Below are 7,055 nucleotides of genomic sequence, written 5' to 3'. Positions count from 1 at the left end.
TCGTTTTGTACGCCAACCGGCTTGAGTTCGCGGGCACGCGAGGTTGCGTGCGATAACATGATCACGAAATTTTTAAGATTCAGCGCAGCCCTTTTGACAAAATTTCAGTCTCGATCATGAAAGTGCCTAAGGAGAGCAACTCTGCCTTTTGTGGTTACTTACTAGCCTTCTTTAGATAGAATAGCTTTGTTTGCGTCATTTGTTCGTGTTTCTCGTTGGCGGTCGCCCGGTGGCTTTGCGATACAGAGGCACCGATGAAAAGCGTGCGTGCTCTCCAGAAACCGTGTTACGCGTTCGTCGCCGAGCGACAGCACCATAGGTAATTAAGACGTATGTGCTAATTCGCGTGAGCTTTAAAGTGTGCGAAACTTAAGATGCGGTGGTGGAGCACTCGCAAAGAAAACGTGCGGTCGCCCGCCCGTTCCCTGGCTGGTTTAGTCGTCGTTCGTGCTTATTTGCTCGTTCGTTCGCACGCTCGTTTAGTCATTCGTTTAGTCATTTGCTCGTTCGTTTAGCTCGCGCGCTCGTATAGTCGTTCGCTTGCTCGTTCATTCCACTATTAGTTTCTAGTCACTATGCCTAATTGAGACGCGCTTGCTGTAGGACTCTTAGGCTGGTGCGTTTATTTACACAATGAGACAATAAATGGTGAACACGGACTTGTGACTGCAAAGGCAAATCTGTAATGCATCTATGCTGAAAATAAACTGTTAACTTGCAATTCGAACGCCGTTTCATATAATTTTGACCTATAGATAAAACATCATTTCACTTGCCGCAATTTCGGCCGCGTCATGGGGGGGGGGGTGGGCATTCTTTGCGCGATCATGACTTCACTAATGAAGTCATGTCTCGCAAATTTTACTTCGGTGTGAGTGCAACCGTCCTCAGTGCATGCACCTCAGTGCAATTCGGTTCGCGACAAGTACGTAACTTAGTAAACGGATAAACCAACGCACGATGAAGTGTTATTCGTGATAAGTCATTAACCTGAAAAAAATTACTGAAGCCCACAGTGGTCTTGTTTGAGATTGAGTCAAGCATTGTTATCGCGCTCCCGCTTCGCGCACGAATGCTGAAAACTTATTTTATTTTCTTGTGTACGCAGACTCCCGACTCGATGATCGGCCGTGCTATTTCTGTCGACGTTGAGACACGAGAGAGAGATAAAACTTTGTTATGTCCTTGATGGGGTTCAGGGGTGGCGGGGGTCGGGAGACTAACCCCCAATCCCCCCTTCCTCAGACGGCGGCCAGTCCTTGCTTTCTGGCGGCGTCTTCGGCCATCCGGACGGCCCAGAGCTGCTCCTCTGGGTCCAAGCTGAGCAGCAATGTCTCCCACTGCACGGCCGTAGTTATGCGTGTGTTAGTGTGGGAGGTGTTGGTGGGTGAGGCTTTGGGGCATTGCCAGATAATATGATCGAGGTCAGCGCGGGCCTCGCACGCTTTGCATAGTGGAGAGTATGCATCGGGGTACATGCGGTTGCAAAGCACGGGGTTCGGAAAGGTTCGTGTCTGAACGAGTCGCCAAGTGGTAGATTGAGACTTATTCAGTGTTTTGCGTGCTGGGGGGTAGCGTAACCGCTCCCTGCGGTAATGCAGGAGAATTTCTCTCAACGTGACCATTCGGTCCCGCGCGTGACCGCGATGCAGAACAGAGGGCTGGTCGGGATCGGAAGACGCAGGAGAAGGATGATGCGCCCGGTGTGCGAGAGCTCGGGCGGCATCGTGGGCGGCTTCGTTCCCAGCCAGACCCGGGTGACCAGGGGCCCAGATGATCTGCACGCGGCGTTGCCTTGAGGGAGGAGTGCCAGAGATAATCTTCTGTGCTTGGGGTGCTATCAGTCCTCTTGTGTAGTTACGAATGGCCGTTTTTGAATCGCTTATGATGCAGCGTGCATTGGTAGCCGCGTAAGCCAAAGCGATGGCCGTTTCTTCTCCTACTTCGGGTTGCGTGGTGAATATCGATGCGGCGAGGCGGTACTGCGAACCCGCGACTGCGACGACCGCCATGGCATTTTGGTTGGGGTATTCTGCTGCGTCAACGTAGGTTACGTCAGCGGCTTGGTCGTAGCGCTTTTGTAGTCGTTTAGCTCGTTCTGCACGTCGCTCCGGATTGTGTTCAGGGTGCATATTGCGAGGTATGGGTGGGATAACTAGTTGAGCACGAATGTTTGGAGGGATGGGTACTTTTGGTCCGAATTGGGTGGTGTAGTTTATGCCCAGGGTGCCTAGAATGTGCCTGCCCGTGGTGGAATTGGCGAGTCGTTCGTATTGGTTAATACGCTGCGCTTCAATAAGCTGGTCTATGGTGTTATGGATGCCGAGGGCGTCCAGTTTCTCGTTAGAGGTGGTGATGGGAAGATGTAGGGCTTGTTTATAAGCCTTCTTGACCATGGTGTTGAGTTTGAGCTTGTCAGTTGCATTGAGGCTAAGGTACGGGGCGACATAGGTGATCCTGCTCATGGCGTAGGCGGTTACTAGGCGTATGAGGTTGCTTTCTTTCATGCCGTGATGTCGATTTCCGATGCGTGCAATGAGGCGCGTGGTTTGGTGTACATGATTATCTAATCGCTTGAGTATCTCCGTGTTTCTGCCGTTATGTTGGATGCGTAAGCCAAGGATACGAATGCTAGGTACAGTAGGTATGCGTTGCTGGGGCACGTGGAGTTCAGTCTCGGGCGGGTGAGGATCTGGGCGTCGACCTCCCCAATTAGGCTTGTACAGAAGGAGCTCCGATTTCTGTGGGGAGCACGCCAGGCCGCGCGGTTCTACGTATGCAACGACCTCGTTGATGGCTTGCTGCAGCGTGTTTTGGATGTCCCCGTCGCCGCCCCCGGTGACCCACAGGGTGATATCGTCTGCGTAGAGGCTATGCTTGAGGTTGGGGATGCTAGCTAATGCAGGCGGTAGTCCGAGCAAGGCCACGTTGAACAGAAAAGGGGATAGAACCGATCCTTGCGGCGTGCCTTTGCTGCCGAAGTGAATAATTGGCGACTGCAACCCTCCGATGGTAATGGTGGCCGTGCGACCTGTAAGAAAATTCTTCACGTAGTTATATGCTCGATGACCAACCTGAAGTTGTGCCAGTTGGTTCAGTATGGCCTCATGCGTGACGTTATCGAATGCCTTGGTTAGGTCTAGTCCCAAGATGGCTTTGGTGTCCAGCCTGGAGCTTTTGTCGCCATCGATAATTTGGTGCTTGAGCTGAATCATGATATCTTGAGGAGAAAGTTTCGGGCGGAAGCCAATCATGGTATTGGGGAAGAGGTCGTTGTCGTTCATATGTCTGTGTAAGCGTGTGAGGATGACGTGTTCGAGGACCTTTCCGACACATGAAGTGAGGGAGATAGGGCGGAGGTTTTCGAGTAGGAGGCGCTTCCCGGGTTTGGGAATCATAATAATTTTGGCTTCTTTCCATTGTGAGGGGAGGTTTCCAGTTTCCCAGTATGCGTTAAAATAAGCTGTGAGGGCTAGTATAGAATCCTCATCTAGGTTGCGAAGCATTTTATTAGTAATGCCATCAGGTCCCGGGGCCGAGTTAGGGCGGAGTACGAGGATGGCTTCCCGCACTTCTGCTGCTTGTATGGGCGCGTCCAGGTGGTCGTTAGCGGTGCCTGTGTATGCTGGAGCGGGTGTAGTAGGTTGAGGTCCTATGTATCGGTCTATCAGCTCTTGAAGAACTTGTGCGTCCGTGCCCGGATGGGTGTGAATAATTTTTTGCAAGTTGTGCTGTTGTGTGTTCTTGCTGTTGGCCGGATCGAGGAGGTAACGGAGGATATTCCACGTTTTGGGCAGGTTTGGTTGCCGCTCCATGCTGTCGCATGTGCTGTGCCAATTTTGACGAGTAAGTTGTCGTGCGTAGTCTTCGATGTGAAGGGTGAGAGTACTAATACGTTTCCTGAGCGTTCGGTTGAGCTTGTTGTGTTTGTATCTGCGTTGCAGACTGGCGAGGGCTTCCCACATATGCAGTAACTTGCTATCTGCCTCCTGCAGATTAGCTTCCTTAGGCACCAATTTAGTGGCTTCGCTCGCGTCTTGCAGCAAGGATGCGACCCAATCTTCGAAAGGGGGTTGGGTACCCGAGAAAGAGGTGAGGGCTCTGGCCTGCCGGAAAGCGTCCCAGTTCGTTATGCGGAGTTGACGGCCCTTAGGCTTTCGCGGGCCCGCTCGAACTGTTGTTTGGATTAAATAGTGATCGCTGCCCAAGTTGTCTTGTGTGTTGATCCAGTCTGCTTGTGGAATTCGTTTTGCGAATGTTAAGTCCGGCGTAGTGTCTCTGCTAACGCTGTTTCCCATACGGGTGGGACAAGTTGGATCCGTGACAAGAGTAAGACCTAGATTCTGTCCGTCAAGCCATAGTTGTCTTCCCTTTCGGCGGTCCATTGGGTATCCCCATGCCACCGTAGGGGCGTTTAGGTCCCCTACGATGAGCAGGGGGGCTCCCCTAGCTACTTGATCTGCTTTGGTGAAAAGTCGTAGAAACCTATGTTGTTGTTTGGGGCTGCTGTACACATTGAGGATGAAGAGACTCTGCTGCTTGCGCCTTGCAGACGGGATGATCTCCAGGAAAATGTGGGCTGCTGTATCAATGCCTGTGTGATGCTGTATAACCGGAATGTTTCGCCTAACTAGTGTGGTTACTTGGGGCCTGCGGTTGTCATCGCAAACTGCGGTGTATGCCGCGTATCCCGACAGCTTAGCCGCTACTCCGGTCTCTTGTAATGCGATAACATCGGGGGAAGTATGTGGTGCGAGAGAGGTAATATATTGCTCTAAGTGTGCTCGTTTTCGCCGGAAGCCCCGGCAGTTCCACTGCCAAATGCAGTAGGTAGCACGTTCTGGATTACTCGCAGCCATCTTTGTCGGGACGCGAGTACGGCTTCTTTAGGGGACCTGCTCTGGGACGGAGTAGGATGTTTTCCAATTCTGTCAAACGGGTGTTGTGATTTTGAGCCAGAGTCGCGACCATGTCTTGAAACACTTTGCGCGTGTCGTCCATGTTTTCCTGTCGCTGTTGTTCTCTTGCCGCAAAGGCTTGCTCAATTCTGGGCAGTAGTAGCGTTTCTAGTTTCGCAGTAAGGAGGTTGTCCATTGCGCGTTCGAGAGCATTTGCAATGGAGGCGTCGAGCAACGTGGCAAGCTTACAGTCTATTGCTTCGTTGAGGTTGCGTTCTATCCGCTGTTGCAGCTCAGTGAGGGCCTCACAGTTGACATTTCCTTCTGAAGTGTATGCTGGTGGTGCCGCTGTTGCGATTGGTTCGAGAGCTTTGCGCTTGTGCGGGGTTGCTTGTTGGGTGGTTTGCGGGCAATCTATTGCAGGGACAGGAAGGTTGTCTGCATTTGATGGTAATTGTTTGGGTTGTGTGTCTGCAAGTTGTGATTTGAGCTTAGCGTTTTCTGTCTTGAGGTCTTGTATCTCAGCACGTAAGGATCGGAGCTCATGCATGAAGCTGTGCATGGTACCGTCACTAACTGTGTTCACTGGGGTTGCTATAGGTTGTGAGGTGTGACCTGTGTGGGAGACAATGCTGGCCCAGCTTACCTTGGGGGGTGTGTCTTGCACTTTAACTGTGGTCGTTCGAAGGCTTGCGTTTCCTTGCTGCTGCGGTGGTGTTGAATCCGGTCCGCTCCGGGAGTGACTGCGTCCTTGTGACTGACTGCGACCTCGGGAGCGGCTGCGTCCACGAGACCGACTGCGTCCGCGTGAGTTGCTGCGTTCGGGAGCCTGCGGTTGTGGTGTCGGCTTCGGTGTTGGCAGAGCTGAGTCTCCATTTGCTGAAGTCGATGACCCCGTCTCCTGGTCCGCTCCTTGCTGTCCCAGTCGTAGGCGTTGCCATCGTCGTTGGAGTAGGAGGTGTGGTGTCTGGAAGCGGCGATGGCAGGACTTATCACCAGTCGGGTGGCCTTTGCCGCAGAGCGCGCAGCAAGGGTGACAGGGGTGATCAGCCGGTGGATTTACTGTGTCACAGCTCTTGCATTTCTTCTGGGTTGGAGTGGGGCATACATCGGCCCTGTGGCCGACGGTCCCGCAGATGTCGCAGACCTCGATGCGCTTCTTATGTAGATAGCATTTGTATTCTGCTCCGTGGTAGTAGACATGGTACGGTACTTGCTTTCCGTCGAATACGATGAGCACTGAATTAGTACTGCCCATTCGTCGGGCCTGCAGAATCGTAGGGTTTTTCTTGTAAACGAGACTGTTGGTAATGTCTTCTTCTGTGTCATATGCAGGGATGTTATGTATGACTCCTTTGGCTGTGTCCTCCGGCGGTGTGACGTATGCTGTGGCTGCGCAGCGGGCTGCTCCGATGGGGAGGCTGCGGATGCGGCAGTATTTTTCGGCGTTAGACATGATTGGCGTGCTAACTACAATGACGTTATTATCCGTGCATGAGCGGTAAATGTCGTCCTCTTGGTTGTAATGCCCGTGATCTGTAGTATTGAGTCGCGTATCTGGGCGTCTCCTAGTTTGGACACGTTGAAACCGTCTCTTGGGCGTATGACGATCTTGATATCGTTCTTCGGTGGTTGCCGTGGTGCGCGTGGGCGTAGTGCGGACTGCTGGGTACTCTTGGTGCGTGCGCTTGCTGTTGCACGGAGGGAGCCATGTATGGGTAGGGATGATGCCTGCGTAGTCTGTCGTTGCTTACGGTGGCTGACAAGCCACCCTGCCTCAACGGTAACTCCTTCGGGGGCTATTTCCGTGCCCTCAACCTCTACTACCTCCATAATGAGGGGAGGGGCTGCGCTTACTTGATCTCACGGGGATGCGAGTCGTTGGGCGAAGTCCTCGGGAGCCGGGACTGCGGCAGCGACGCCGCGCACCTTCGTAGCTGCGGCGCACCTGTTTCTCGGCCAGACGGAGCAGCTGAAGATCTTGTTAGGGTTTGCAATCTTGTGGTCGTAGAAACCCTTGTCCTGGGTCCCTGGCGTCGGGACTGGTCTTGATCGGTAGCTGACCACTTTGGCGGTACTGTAGCTTGTAATACACTTTCAAACCTTCAGAGCAGTGATCTCCGTCAGCCTTTGTACGTCATAGCTGATACGCGCCGC

At 52.8% G+C, this 7,055-nt stretch overlaps 1 pseudogene; it reads right to left on the bottom strand.

Moving 5' to 3' along the window:
* Positions 1–4,845: 4,845 nt before the first annotated feature.
* On the bottom strand, positions 4,846–6,731 carry LOC142558995 (uncharacterized; annotated as a pseudogene).
* Between the last annotated feature and the right edge of the window lie 324 nt (positions 6,732–7,055).

This window comes from Dermacentor variabilis, chromosome 1 (genome assembly GCF_050947875.1).
Source record: "Dermacentor variabilis isolate Ectoservices chromosome 1, ASM5094787v1, whole genome shotgun sequence".
NCBI classification, from domain to species: Eukaryota; Metazoa; Arthropoda; class Arachnida; order Ixodida; family Ixodidae; genus Dermacentor; species Dermacentor variabilis.
The sequence above is the reverse complement of the archived record's forward strand: the minus strand, read 5'-3'. Positions and strand labels throughout refer to the sequence as shown.